This window comes from Macaca thibetana, chromosome 9 (assembly GCF_024542745.1).
Source record: "Macaca thibetana thibetana isolate TM-01 chromosome 9, ASM2454274v1, whole genome shotgun sequence".
In the NCBI taxonomy this organism is placed as follows: Eukaryota; Metazoa; Chordata; class Mammalia; order Primates; family Cercopithecidae; genus Macaca; species Macaca thibetana.
In genome coordinates this window covers 11014753-11030620 of record NC_065586.1, presented here as the reverse complement: position 1 = coordinate 11030620, position 15868 = coordinate 11014753, and the positions used below count along the sequence as shown (strand labels likewise).

The 15868-nt window shown below is 45.7% G+C and overlaps 1 protein-coding gene and 1 pseudogene across 15 annotated transcripts in view; both read right to left on the bottom strand.

Annotated features, from left to right (window-relative positions):
- The window catches only part of CELF2 (CUGBP Elav-like family member 2), an 866203-nt gene that overhangs the window by 215253 nt on the left and 635082 nt on the right, over positions 1–15868 (bottom strand). The window lies entirely within an intron of this gene.
- On the bottom strand, positions 3946–12543 carry LOC126962956 (basic proline-rich protein-like; annotated as a pseudogene).

Here is a 15868-nt window from a genome sequence, read left to right as displayed (position 1 = left end):
GCCTATCTACTGAATTTCACCAACTAAATTTATTGCTCTATTTTATCAACCTCTCTTAAATATGCTCAAGTTTACGCGAGAAGTCTCAAGTTTCAGGGGGAAAAAAATATGCCTTCGGACTCTCCTGCCTTTGTTACTACAGCGACACAGAAGGTGACATGGTGGCACTGCCTTTCTGGTGCATCTTCTTGTTGAAGATTCATCAGTCCTGATCTAGTTTCAGCCTTGTTCATGTATCTGGTCAACTGGATGGTGGCTTGAAAAAGTGCCATAAGTAGGCCATTCTGTCCGAGCATCTCCACTCACCTTTCCTGATGAAGTCACCATTGGAGACAGGCAGGGGAGCAGGGCTCCTCCATCCTCGTTTCACAGAGAGTGACACAGGAGTTAAGTGACTTGCAAAAGGTCATACAAGCAGTCATCGGTCAGGACCAAAATAGAACTGGGGGTTGCTGACCTCTTCGTCTCCTGCTCAAATGATTCAAGGACAAGAGAAGTGACTCCTGAGCTGTAAAATAACACTACAGGCTTTTGATTTTCTCATCCTTGCACAGGATGAGCTAAGACGTTTACTTGCTTTAACATTTCTCTTCAACATACAAATAAGAAGCTGTTGAACTGGTGGGGAAAATCCAAGGCCAAGAACCCCAAAGTCAGTAACTTCAGCTTTTCTACTGACTAGTTACAACCTTATCCAAAAATCTGAAGTCACTGTACCTCAGTTCTTCTCTTTACAAAATGGAGACATTAGGAACTACTTACTGAATATACTAATCTTTTTTTTTTTTTTTTTTTTTTTTTGCTTTTTCTTTTTTTAAATGGAGTCTCACTCTCTCGCCCAGGTTGGAGTGCAATGGCATGATCTCGGCTCACTGCAAGCTGCGCCTCCCGGGTTCAAGTGATTCTCCTGCCTCAGCCTCCCGAGTAGCTAGGACTACAGGCACCCACCACCACACCCAGCTAATTTGTTTTTAAATTTTTTTTATTTTTATTTTTTTTTAGTAGAGACAGGGTTTCACCATGTTAGCCAGGATGGTCTTGATCTCCTGACCTCGTGATCCGTCTGCCTCAGCCTCCCAAAGTGCTGGGATTACAGGCGTGAGCCACCATGCCCGGCCAGAACATACTAATCTTTTCACAGAAGTGACATATTTTTGAGTATTGTTACTCAAAGTTCTGGGGGCAAGGTGCATGGGGGCTCACACTTTGAGCTCACACTCCCAAAGCACTTTGGGAGGCTGAGGCCTGAGGATCACTTAAGGCCAGGAGTTCAAGACCAGCCTGGGCAACATGGAGAGACTCCCCATCTCTCTCACATTCGTATGAATATGGTTTTTCAGCATGCCACTTAAGAGGAAAACAAAGATCAAGTGGAGGCGACCTACTGAAAACAGTACACTGAGCCTTGAGTTCGGACTACAGAGAACCAGGATGAAGAATCAACACCCATTCAAATGGGGTTTGCTTATCATGCAACTGGGCAATGAGCCCTCAGTTGGCACTACTAAAATATATCACCTTCGCTGTGCAAATCAGGCTTGACACAGGGCCTTATTCAATTCACAGACATGCTTATACTTCTGCAAAACTAAAAAAAAAAAAAAAATAGCTTTTAATTACTATTTGTTGAGCATCTAAGACAATTAAATGCTTCTGATTACCCTTTTGTTTTGAAAAACATAGAAGCAGAGAATAAACATTTCCACACAGCCATTAGAGCAAAATGCCTTTTGAGGCAGAATGCTTTGAATGCATTCTGCCTTATAAAAAATGTATAAAAGGATAGCGCAGAAAAAGGCTGTGAGGCGTGACATGGCCTATCATGTTGTGCATGCATGAGTTAGCTTTTACAAGATCAGAACCAGAAGCTCAGATGAATCCTATTTGACCTAAGCCTGATGCTTTGGAAGTTCTGGGGTCAGTGGAAGAGCCACTCAAAGGCACCCTCTCCGAAAAGTCACACATTTTAAAAACACTTGGGTGATCTTGTTATTCTTCACCTAGGAATGGAGACCACCTGCTCTATTTTAATGTCAGCAAGGCTCATGTTCATGTCATGATACCATCACACATGTGGTTTTTTATTTTATCTTAAATATTATGTGACAACACCTCAAGGCGGACCCAGGTCTACAGGAGTGGCCTCTAGAGCTGCTGCAGAGAATGGGAAAGCTGGAAACACAGGTAGACAGCAAGACCTCATTAAGCATCCTCATCCCTGGAGAGCCACTGGCTTTTTCGAATGATACCTAACGAATTTCTAGAGGGCAAAACATTTTGACTTTTGTGAAATCAGCAGGATTGATATTGTCACACCCATTGAATGAAGAAAGCAACTCAGAGAAGAGACTCTTCCAAAGCCACACAGCCAACGTCAGAACTCAAAGCCAGTTCTCCTCAGTCCACACATTTGGCATTCAACTAAATCCTTTAATGAACCTAAAAGAGGTGAGTAGAGCAGGATGATACAAAGGAATAAAATAGGTTATCACTGTGATTTACAAATCATTGCCTCGTATTACTCAGAAGCAGCGTAGCATAGCGGGTTGAACGTGCATTCTGAAACCAGACCTCTCAGGTTCACATACAGGTTCTGCCGTTACCAGCTGTGTGATCCTGGGCCCAAGACTTAACCATGCCCAGGTTTCCTTATCTCTAAAAAGAGTGTGATCATACCACTTAAATCATACGACTGTCACGTGGATTAAATATAATAATATCTGTAAGCCATTCAAAATAGTATCTGCCTTAGTTTAAGTGTTGTGTACGTGTTGGTTAACAATGAATAAATTATTCTACTATGATGTTGAGTGTACTTCTCCAACTGACATAAACAACTTACTGATGAATTTTTCATAGACACCACCCTAATACCCTGGTTCAAAATTTCTTTTGACAAATTCTGATAATTTTCTTGGCTGTGTCATCGCACAGGGTCTCATTTTCTTCATTGAATTTAACAAGTGAAGCTGCCACCACTGGACATCCAACTTACTTCGCTGAACTCACCAGGCACTCTTCTCTCCACAGCTTGAAAACCACCAACTGATTTTGCCAAAAAATCAGCACACCCAGCTGCAGCACTAGCGCTCAAGACCTGAGACCTGAAACCTTGCTGGTCAGTTTCTGCTTAGCCTCCAGGCCTCATGTGTGTGTTAGTGAACATGCGCTGACTTCTCATACGTTTAAGTTAGTGAACACGCAGACTTCTCCTACGTGTTAAGTGTGTGAACATGCACTGGCTTCTTGAACATGTAAGTTTGTGAACATGCACAGATTTCTCGTTGAACTAAGTCAACAGACTCAGGCATCTCTGGTGATTAGGTTTCAAAAATTAAGTCTAAGAATAGATTGCTGAAAAGGCTCCACTGTGGATAAGTCTTGGCCATTCACTGACAGTTACAACTGCAGATGGCTTAGTCTTTTACTCTTCTGAAGGACGGTTTGTACATTTCTGCGATCTAGTGTTCTTGCAGAGAAGCAATTCAAAATATTAATTTAGAATATTAAATTAAAAGGATTTTATCTAGAAATTAGGAATACTGTCCTGCAGGATTAAGGCCATTTTTAAAACTGTTTGCTGTTTTCCTGCATTTATCATTTGGAAACCAAGATACAGCACCATGCTGGCTGCTACAGGGAAAAAGGTCCTCCGTGTTTCTTCTTCACATACCAATTGTCAAAGCATAAATGTCAGATATGTTTCAAAGGAAGGCGGTATAAGATGTGAAAAAATCAGCCTATTTTTCACTCTATGATAGGGCCAAGAGACATGCATAAAATCGATTCCTGTGAAAATTATATTTTTAATACCACTGACAACCAGCAGCACCAAACTGGATTAACAGTGGTGATGAGTAACTTCAATCTCCCTATGTTTTCATCATGCATTTCAGTATTTTGCTTCTTAGGTCTATTGTTTTTCCTCTGCAACTCTGTTAAGCGTCAGCTGTGACTTTTTGAATAGCTTTGAGTAATGGGATCAGCCAATGTTCTGTACATGAAGAAATTCCGTATCATTCGCTTCTCTAAAAATACTGCTGCCTGCCACTGGCACCGATCAACAGTGATGAACAGCTAAAGGGACAAGCAGGTCTCTAAATTTACTTCGTATCTGACAGCCCCTCAGCAGATATGGATAATGGATCCCTATGACTCACAAATACAACTCCCTCCTACTACAAGCAAGCCCTTTCTTTTCCCCACAAGAAAGGGCAAGAATTCCTAATGACCCCCTTCTTCCTTTCCCCTTTTCAACAATCCAAGGAGAGTATGTTAAACGCCTGTAGCATCAGGTTCTTTGCAGCTGCCGGGCCGGATATAAAACGCTGGTGAAAACACACATTCCTTTTTATCTCTTAAAAGAGCCATTAGTGTGAGTCTTATGACTACATTTGAATCAATGTTACCAATCAAATGAAGCTGAAAAAATCAGTTTGTGTAGAGGTGTACATCTCACTACTGTACCTTGCTGACTTCCAGATATTCACGTGCGTACTGCATATTAATCTGCATCCTGGACCATTTGCAACAAGTAGATCCCCACACATTCATGTGGGGCCAATTTTATTGTTCCAGTATTTATTCTTCAAATTCAATTTGAATTCATTCTTGCAAAAATGTTTACTGAGGCCCTACTGTGTGCCAGAAGGTATATACACTACATGTTGGGAAGCCAACGGGGATACTAAAGGGACAGAATTACATACAGAAAATCAGCTATCTACTGAACTGATGACCTTTAAAAAAGAAAACACAATTGTGACGTTTTGGCTGATCAGAACTCAAAATCGTGTGATACATTTTCGCATCTTCTGTAGTGGGTGTTGAAAAAAAGGCACTGATCTTTTCAGAGTATAAACATCTTTGTGAAGTTTAATATGTTAGGATACATTTCAATTTCTCAAGTCAAAAAATTAAAGGGCTTGGCCAACCCATTGCAATGCAACAATCACTTAGTAAGAACCCTTTCTTTCTCAAATTCACCATCATCATCCACTCACTCAACCGCAAACAGAGAACAGATACTTGACTGCACTGAAATTCCAACCATGGGCCTTAACTTCAAATCCTCTTTTGATTTACAACTTGACGAGAGTGTAAGTAAGAACATTAGCAACTTTTAAAGGGTCATTAAGTGGCTTGTGACAAATCCGTATTTGGTGTTATAAAAAGACATGACACAGCATCCAGAACTGTCAAGTTTTCTTTGATATATTATGTATTTACTGTTATACCAGTTTCATTCATTAATGCTCCTTCACATTTGTTTTGTACTGGCATTGTACATAAATACTATTGACCTATTATGCTTGTGCATATTAAGAGATTATTATTTCTACGTTCAAAACATTTCTTAAAGTATTTTTGATCATTACTCATTTCATTGATTGTTTTTACTCTATGTTGAGCACCAGGCCCTTTCTTAGGTTTTAAAATGAGAGAGACAAATGAGAACGAGGAAACCCTAAAATGAGCTATTATATCAAACTTTAAAAAGGTAAGCAGAGGGAGAAATAGGGAGGAACATAATAATCAAAGCACAGAAGCGTTTCCCAGAATTGGATTTGTTATGAGCTGTTTTTGCCCAATTACTACTTTAATTGAACCATCTATAATTCCTTCTGCTGATATTTTTAGTTACAGGAAGCTAGACACAAATCATATGTGAAGCCAGAAGCCAGCACATTTTCTGACAGCAGAGACTCCCTAAAGTCTATCAAAATGAACAGAAGAAAGAAAAAATCAAGAAGTGATGGTCCTCGATAATGACACCTGTCAAATCAAGAACCTTGCTTTTGTTTCTTAAGTTCCTAGGCTGGCTGCACAGAGGAGACCAGCCAGGACCCCAACTCATGCAAATCCATACAGGCAGACCTGCTGGGAACCCAGGTCTAGGCAGACTGTCGTATTTTAATAAGGGATTCTCAAGAACCTAGCCCCACCAGAACACCAGAGGTCTTTCTCCAATTTAAGGAATGCTTGCTTCTGATACAGGGCATTTATAAAATTCTACTTTCATATCCCATGTATATTTAAAGGGGCAAACACAGAAGACCTTCTCTCCAGCCAGACATATTTCCACCACCATATCTCCAGCATAGTTTTAATTAGTGAGAAAAGTCCATCACATTTTATCGTCCCCTTTCCTCCACCCTCCGATATGTTTCTATATTCCCTTAACAACCAATTAGTGATAGCATAGAGAAGAATGCCTCCTATAACATTCGGTGCCCCCAATTCCCCATACACCATCTAGTGGTGATAATAATGACATTAATAGCAATGATGATGCTGATGATGCTATCCTCAGTGAATTTAAAACACCTAAAAAGGCCAGTTTAACAGTGAATAAAACATAATCTTGATTTTCCTGTTGGAAACATAAAAAACGAAGTGCTTATATATTATCTTGGCAAGAATCACTGCGACCTCCAGGTTAGAACGCAAGTGAAAGCCATCTATGTTTTAAAATAAGAAGATATTGATTCACTCAGTAATTGAAAACTGTGTTTCCCTGTTCATTGGCTTTCCCAATACTGGTAGTAAGACAAAGTGTTTCTGAAGTCAGGACACAAGCTTTGGATATGGGCTACGCGTGTGGAAATGCACTGCGTTTACTCACGGTTCCGTTTCAAAGATAGCTCCCTTCATAAATTAGTTTGCACTTGCCATACCCTTGTCTAAAAATCATTTGTGCTGCCCCAACTTCTCATCTCACAAATCCTTGCATTAAAATTGATCATTACTATTGCTTTTCCCATATATATCGTTGTCTACATTTTATTGCCACTTGAATTTCTTCTCCTAAATAAACATCAAGACATCTTTTGCTATCCACCACATCTACTTCTTCCTTTGCTACCAGAAAACACAGCAATGAAAAAGCGATAGATACAGCCAGCTATCAACCCTTCACTTTCATTACCAGTTGGAAAGCTGAAGCACCACTCCGAGCCTGACCAACGGTTGTAGTCCCTCTCGCATGAATGTGCGTGTGTAATAAGAGGTGACACATACTTGCGTACCATGTGTATGTGTACATATCCATCACTAGGAATGTCAACGTGTCCTCGTCTTTCTCCAACTCCTGCAGTTTCTGACTCCCTTTCCTGCACTGCATAACACATCATCTCAAATTCTTCAAGTGTCCTAGTAAATGTGATCTTGATGGTGCTTTCTACTCCCGAGATACATCTTAAAGAAAGGAAAAAGCTCACTATTCCCAAGGCTGAGATGAAGTATAATATGCAAGAGCCTATAAAGCAGGACTTTCTTGAAAGACATTTGTACCTAGTAAAATGTGGTACATACAAGAGCATCAGTTCAGGATCTGCACAGAAACAGGCCATTGATAAAGTTCTGCTGTACTATTCCATGTATACGTAAAGGTACAAATATCAAAGAGGTCTCCTCAAAAGCCAAAACTGGAGACCAGAAATAAGCCAGTAAGTAGATTTGAAAAGTTACTCTGAGTTATCCATCAAATATGCAGTCTGTTTTCCATACAAAAATCAGGCTGAGCACACAGGTCGCACTGTCAAAAGAATAGCTCTCTCCTCCTCCAAACATTTGATTATTGTAAGTCAACCAAATTCAAAAGATCAAACTTCCACTGCTTATATGAGAAATCTCTAAGACGTATTACTGTGTGAGGTATTGACTTGTTCTCAAATTGCCTGTGGAAACACACTGAGTTTCAGCGCATCCAACATGAACTTGGGGCACTTTGCCTGTAGGACAGACATAGCACAGGAAGATGCATCCACATGATTTCAATCATATTTCATCTCTAACCTCTACGACATAGGGCACATTGCCTATGTGAAAAGAGAGACTGGCTTTGTACCAGACAGACAAGCATTTAGAACCCTCTTCAATCCATAACCAACAACGGTTACCCATTAAGGAAAAAAAAAGAAACATAAATCCTCTTTGTGACTGACAATAGGCTTCCTCTAGAACTGGCAGGCTATGCTGGGAGGAAAGAAAATTTCTCGGTCTATGAGACAGATTTTATTGAATGCAGATCAAAGAAAAACTAAGCTTTTTCTTACGAATCATTTTTAACTACATCTGACAAACACTGATCAGTAACAAAGGCCTGGGAAAAGAATCCACTCTATGAAGCTACTTTACTTTAAAATATCACTAGATGACCTACCCAGTGAATAGGGAGGTTGTTCAACAGTTTTGTTTGGTTGATTTGCCTATCTTAATCACAGAAGTTTTTAAAAATAAGTAAAACCATCTAGTGGGAAGAAGATGGAGATTAACACATTAGAAAGCCCAAAAAGTCTCTGAGCCTCTGATTTAAAAAGTACTCCATTAATAAATGCTACATATTATTATCTCATCCAAGTATTCCAAATCCCTTCTAAATGACAGCTCCCATTTCAGAGGCAGGTAGCAGCATGGAAAAGGGTAGAGAGTACATCCTAACTGAATGGTACTCAGAGTGGGAGAGGCTGAGCTGATTATCTTCCAACCTCACAACCCTTCTCCCCAAAGGGCCTTGCGAGACGTTCTGTAGTTTCCACAGTTTTGAAAGAACTCAATAAAATGCTCATTGCAGTGCTGCATTTCCAAGGGCCTTGCTCCTTGTTAGTGGGGTCTAGGCTTCTAAGCTCTCAGGCATGAAATGAGGTGGTGGTTAAGGTCAGGCTTGCAGTTCCTTGACAAGCAGAAACTGCCCCCGGATGAGGCCTCCCGTGGGCACACTGTAATCTGGAATTCCAGAAGAAAGGGGCCTTTGTTGGTGCACTGCTGAGAATGCCAACGACCCCGGAGAACACTCTCAACATTACACTGGCTGTCTCACTGCCTTCTCCCCACTCACCAAACAGCAAACAAAATGCCACTCAGGCCTCCTCCTCTCTTCTCCTCTCTGACGCTCTGCCTAGGGACATGATCTCCATTAAAGCCCCTCTGTTTCTACTCCATGTGTTAATGTATTTCGTCAACCTAGCGGTGTACACCAAACAGAATAATAAGCAGAAGCCTGGTCCTGACTTAGGTAGTAGGAGATGGGAAAAGAAGTACTAAGCATTGGATGACTTCCTAAAACTTCATCATTTGTTTCACATTTTTTCTGTTCCACTCAATGATGGGGATGAATACTCACACAGAAAAACATACTCTAGGTAATGCATCTAAAGATGTAAGGTACCTAGAAAAGAACAAAAAGCAGGTTAATTTTTTTTTAAGACATGGTCTTGCTCTGTCGCCCAGGCTGGAGTGCAGTAGCACGTTCAGGGTTCCCTGCAGCCTTGACCTCTCAGGCTCAAGTGATCCTCCCACCTCAGCAGCTGCCCTCCCCCCCTCAAAGTAGCTGGGACTACAGGAACATGCCACCATGCCCAGCTAATTTAAAAAAATTTTTAGTAGCGATGAGGTCTTGCTGTGTTGCCCAAGCTGGTCTCAAACTCCTGAGCTCAAGCCATCCTCCTGCCTCAGCCTCTCAAAGTGCTGGGATTACAAGCATGAGCCACCGCTCCCAGCCCAGGTTCATTTTTTGAGACACAGATTAAAACACGAATCATCAAGAGTCCACTCCTGTCACACTGCTCTCTTACCTGCCTCGACTCCCACCACTGACTAAACTGCTGTGAATAAATTTCCTTTTGCTACAAAGTCAGGGGGCGGGGAGGAAGGAAGGGAAAACTTAAAACATATGCATGCAGGAGTTAAATAACCGGCCTGCAGAGCACAAGCGTTGCTCCCTCAACAAGGTTAAAAAGAAGTAAGGAGAAACTAACAAAACTTTCATAGGCAGGAATAGATTGTGAGGGGTAGAAAGACTGAAAAAATCACTTGCTCTAACCTGGGAAAGGAAAGAGGCAGCCCAGGGCAATGAATTCAAGAGAGCGCCTAGCTGTGTCGGAGGAAACCTGGGTCACAGTCCTTTGTCATTGGTATGTGGCTATGGGCACTGTGACTCTTTAACTTTCAGACTATTTGTGTGAAAATGACAACATGGGGCAGGCATGATTTAGAGGCTCTTTCTTGCAGCTTTCGAATTCTAGATAGAAACTCAAGTCCATTCACCACGTACATGAGGCTCCAGTGAGTCCTGGTATCACTGCTTTCTTGGAGGCCTTTACCCATGATGCCCAAGTCTGTTTGCTATTCCAGAAACAAAATCAGGGTCCTAAAACAGATTCATGGATATGTGCCAATTTGTTAAATATATAAAGGTAGCAATACACATTAGAGGAAAGCAGACGGAATACTTAGGATATGGTACCATAAAAACCAGCTTACTATTGAGAGAAAATGCTGGATCCGTAACTTATTGCCACAAAAGCAACAACAGAAACACAAAAATCCTTCCCTTCTGAGGGCTGTAAACGTTTACATATGAGGTATACCTACGCAGCTAACAGAATTAACTGCTGGAGAAAATATCCGTGATGGCTTGGGATGAGGAATAATTTCTTAAACATGATTTAAGTCATCAAGGAGTACACACTGACAGAGCCACCTACAAAGGACAGAGTAGACAAAATTGGAAGATGTGTGCCACATCTAAAAGTGAACAGAGGATTAATAACCAGACTATAGGAGAGATCAACAAAAAAGACAAGAAACCCAATAGAAAAATGTGCGATATGAACAGGTAATTGAGAAAAGGGAAAGGAATCCAAAGGGCTAAGAAGTTTATAAAGAAAAGCTCAATCTAACCAGTAATCAGAGAAATGTAAATGAAAATGGCAATGATACAGCTATCAGATTAGAATGAGAAAGTCAACACCAAGTGGAGACGTGGGGAAATAGGAAACTTCATTCACAGCTCCTGGGAGTATGAATGGGTCCAGTCATCCCAGAAAGGATCTCCCACACTTGGTGAAGTTAAGTGTGCTTGTGCCCTGCGGCCTGAGAACAGAACCAGACAAACCCTCCTGCCAAGCCCTAAGGGGATATGTGAGTTCACTGCAGCACTATGGGAAGTATCTGGGACTGGGAGGCAGCTGAGGGTGCTATTACCAGGGGAAGGAAGATGTAACATGTGGGTGATCTATGTTATAGGACCCACGCAGCAGTCAGAAGCAAGGAGTAAGATGCACACCTAGCAACACAGGCAGTTCTGAAGACAGTATAGGCCGAAAAAATAAAAAAAAAATCAAACAGTGAACCAGAATCTACAATCCCATTCATGTAGGTTATAAAACTAATTCATGCGAGTATCTAATTTTCCAGGATACATACACACCTAAACCAAGGGTTGACACACGCTAATGGTAACCTGTGAAGGGAATGAGCAGGGAGCACGGGCTGTGGGGAAAACAAAATGAGCATCCCCGCATGGACTGAGGGGGAGAATTCTGCCAATCAGCACTGCACATCTGCAGGAGGCAGGAAGGAGCGGGGAAAGGGAGGGAGTGGGGAGAGGGGGAGACGGGGAGAGAGGGGGAGACAGGGAGAGGGGGAGACGGGGAGAGGGAGACGGGGGGAGAGGGGGAGGGGGGAGACGGGGAGAGGGGGGAGACGGGGGGAGAGGGGGAGAGGGGGAGAGGGGGAGAGGGGGGGGAAGACGGGGAGAGGGGGGAGACAGGGAGAGGGGGGGGACGGGGAGACGGGGGGGGAGGGGGAGGGGAGGGGGGGAGGGGGGGGGAGACGGGGAGGGGGAGGGGGAGACGGGGAGAGGGGGGAGGGGGGGGAGAGGGGGAGAGGGGAAGAGGGGGGAGGGGGAGGGGGAGAGGGGGAGGACGGGGGGAGGGGGAGGGGGGACACGGGGAGAGGGGGAGAGGGGAAGACGGGGGGGGGGGGGGGGGGGAGGGGGAAGAGGGGGGAGGGGGGAGACGGGGGGGAGGGGGGGGGAGGGGGACACGGGGGAGGGGGGAGAGGGGAAGAAGGGGGGGAGAGGGGGAGAGGGGGAGGGGGGGAGAGGGGAGAGGGGGGGGGGGGGGGGGAAGGGGGAAAGGGGGGAAAGGGGGGGGGGGGGAGGGGGGGGAGGGGGAGGGGGGGGGGGGGGGGGGGGGGGAGGGGGAGAGGGGGAGAGGGGGGGGGGGGGGGGGGGGGGAGGGGGAGGGGGGGGGGGGGGGAGGGGGGGGGGGGGGGGGGGGGAGGGGGGGGGGGGGAGGGGGGGGGGGGAGGGGGGGAGGGGGGGGGGGGGGGGGGGAGGGGGGAGGGGGGGGGGGGGGGGGGGGGGGGGGGGGGGGACGGAAACAGGGGGGGGGGGGGGGGGGAGGGGGGGGGGGGGGAGGGGGGGGGGGGGGGGGGGGGGGGGGGGGGGGGGGGGGGGGGGGGGGAGGAGGGGGGGGGGGGGGGGGGGAGGGAGGGGGGGGGGGGGGAGAGGGAGGGAGGAGGGGGGGGGTGGGGGGGGAGGGGGGGGGGGTGGGGGGGAGGGAGGGGGGGGGGGGGGGGAGAGGGGGGGGGGGGGGGGGGAGGGGGGGGAGGGGGAGGGGAGGGGGGGGGGGGGGGGGGAGGGGGGGGGGGGGGGGGGGGGGGGGGGGGGGGGGGGGGGGGGGGGAGGAGGGGGGGGGAGGGGGGGGGAGGAGGGATAGAGGGAGGGGGAAGGGGGGAGGGGGGGGGGGAAGGAGGGGGAGGGGAGAGGGAAGGGAGGAGATGGGAGGGGGAGAGGGAAGGGGGAGAGGGAAGGGGGGAGAGGGAAGGGGGAAGTGGGGAACGGGAGGGGAAGAAGGGAGGGGGGAGGGAGAGAAGTGGGGAGGTGATGAAAGAAGGGCAAGGAGAGGGGATGGGGCACAGGAAGCAAAGAGAATGGGAGAAGGGAGGAGAGAAGGGATGGGGAGAAGTAGAGGGAAGAGGAGGGAGGACGGGGAAGAGGAAAGGGGGAAGGAAGAATGAGATGAAGAGGAAAGGGGAATGAGAGAAAGGATCCAGGAATGAGAGAAAGAAGAAGGGGAGACCTGGCTTCACTGCTTCTTTTCAGAAGTGACACGTGGACTGGATTAAGGGTTCAGAAGCCAAACATTAGAGTACAAGACTTTAAAATTGAAGTGAGATATCTTAACTTCTAGAAATACGTTTGATTAAAATATAGCATGGTATTCAATCACCAAGTATTTGTCAAATACTTGGGACTGCATAAGTGTGAATTCAAACTACAACTAATCATCCTGTGGACAATGCTGCATTCCTCCAGTCTTCTGAAGGGTAGCACCTAAGCGGCCAGACTCTACAGACTGCACTCCAAAACATGGAGGTGGCTATTGGTGGATGATAGGATTCCTTCCCAGAAGCTCACAAGTGTGTGGTGTCCATATCAACACACACACACCCCTGGAATCCACTTCTCTGGGAAAACCAAACAATTCGGGGCCCACATGCCAGTTTAGCCTGGAGCTGCCCCGCTAGGAGAGGCAGGTGCGGCAGGTTTGCCACAGCCCCCCAAGTCCTCTCCCCAAAACCAGCACTGCTCACCAGGCCTCAGGGACACCTGAGTTGGCCACCTTGCTCCTGCCGCCAAACACTCATTGCTGGGTAGGGACAGCTAGCTAGGCAGCCTCCTGTGCCGCTGAGGAAACCGGTATCCACACAGCTCCCTGAGTACAAATCACGTTAAGTTTTCTTTCTTTGTTTTTGTTTTAACATCAGCCATAAGCCCAGTTCAAGTGGGAGGTCTGGAAGGGCTGGGCTCCCTCTGCAATCTGCTGGGTGCTGGCAGGGGATAACGAGGCAGGGAAGGGAAGCCTTGGAGCCCTCCTCTGCAGGCACAGGAGGTGCCCCGACAGCCTTTCTGTAGGGAGGTTTAGACAGTAAGCCTGAGCTGAGAAGCAGCCTGCACACTGAAGCATCACTGTCCCCAAGGACTACACCGCTCAAAATCCCATGCTGTGTGTGTAAACAGAACCACAACTGCAATGCCCATTTCATCCTCGGGTGTTAGCTCCTTCCATAAAGGCCACAAGTCCAAGTGATGACTGTTTACTCCATGGAGTATTCATTGTTCTCTTTATGTTAATTTTCCATCCTTGCTTAAAATATCTCCTTCAAATGCTCAGGGAATTCCACCCTGGAGGGTGCTGGGTCCTTGTCCCCATTTCGTAGTTCTACAGAAATGAACATATTGTTCCCGTTTCAAGGCTAATATTAAAAGTGCCAAGATGGGCTGGGCGCAGTGGCTCACACTGATAATCCCAGCACTATGGGAGGCTGAGGCGGGCAGACCACTTGAGGTCAGGAGTTTGAGACCAGCCTGGCCAACATGGCAAAACCTTGTCTCTACTAAAAATACAAGAATAAGCTGGGTGTGGTGGTGCATGCCTGTAATCCCAGGTACCTGGGAGACCGAGGCAGGAGAATGGCTTGAACCCCGGAGGCAGAGGCTGCAGTGAGTAGAGATCATGCCACTGCACTGTTCAGCCTAGGTGACAGAGCGAGACTCCATCGCAAAAATAAATAAATAAATATAATAAAAGTGCCAAGATGAGCAAGTTCTGGGTTTGGATGTTTTCTGGCTTAAGCTTGTCTGTAAAGTGCGTAATACCTTCGAAAAATGATCAAGGTATAGCTGATAACAAGTCCGTGTGGGAACGATACAAACTCTTCATCATTTCTCTGCAATATGAAGCCCTGGCACCCAGTAACCACATTCTATCAAAAGAGCCAAGTAAATACTTGCATAGCTTTGATTTTTTGTTCTCATTACAAAGAATCTGTAAGTGAACCACACACTATATACAGGCAGATAAGTGCTATGAAGAAATCTAAAGAAGAGTATGAGGTGGAGTGTGACTGGGCAGTAGTGGATACTGGAGCAGAATCTCCATCAGGCGGGGGAGCCTCCAAGCTCTGTGGACATGCAGTGGGGAAAAGCACAGGGAGGATCCCAGAGCAGAGATGTCTGAAGGTGTCTGAGGAGCAGCCAGGGTGCCAGAGCAGAAAGCTGCAGAATGACCTGGCTAAGAGAACACGAGATGGGGAGAACATTTACAGTGAGCTGGGGGAATCAGAGAAGGAATTAGGTTAGGTATACGCAACCCCAAATGAAAACCCAGTGACCACCTCTAGTGGGCAACTGGAAAATTCAAATGATGTCACAAAAGGCAGGGGCTGCAGACACATCCAGGAGTCACCATTGCCTTGGAGATGATCAAGTCATGGCCAACTCTTCTGGAAGGGTAAGAGCAAGAGCAGTGGGTATGTCTTATTCTGCTCCGGGATCTGTTCTATGATTTTACAAACAAAACCTCCCTTAGTCTCCATAACACCACTTTGGGATAGGTAACTTAATTATTCCATTTTACGGATGAGGAAACTAAACAAACTGATGAATTTGAAGCACAGAAAGCAAACTGATGAATTCAAAACCACAGAACCAGGAAGTGAGGTAGATTCCAACCCAGCCAGGCTGGCTCCAGAATCATTACTTTCAATCAGGACTGCAGGTGGTAAAAAACCACTACTATATTTGTTTTTTCGCTTAGTGAAAAATCAGGAGATATTCTGTTTAATCTGGACTTAAAGTTTTATTTCCCATCGGATAACCCAACTGGTATGTTTTGAATCACTGTTTCAGTTTTGCTAATCAGGAAGTCACAGGGTTGGGAAAAAAAGATGCTTGGCCAAAACTACGTCGCAGCTGAACCAGGGTTTTCATTCTATGACAGTGGACCAGCTTCAGAGAAGGTGATTACACAACTGTAATTGGGAGCTGCTCCTGCAGCTCACTTTTCACACTCATGAGGTCACCCTCTGCCTGCCACATGCTATATGGAGCCAAACTATGTACTACCTATACGCATTGATGCCGAGTCTCTGAACATGCCCTTGTTTTCCCAGATGATTCCTATTCTTATCAACTCCAAAGAGTATTATTAGAAAATGAATTGTATCTTGCTTTCAATAATGTTTTACTTCAGTGCATTTAGTGAACATTTTTCTTAGTTCAAGAGTATTTTGTTTT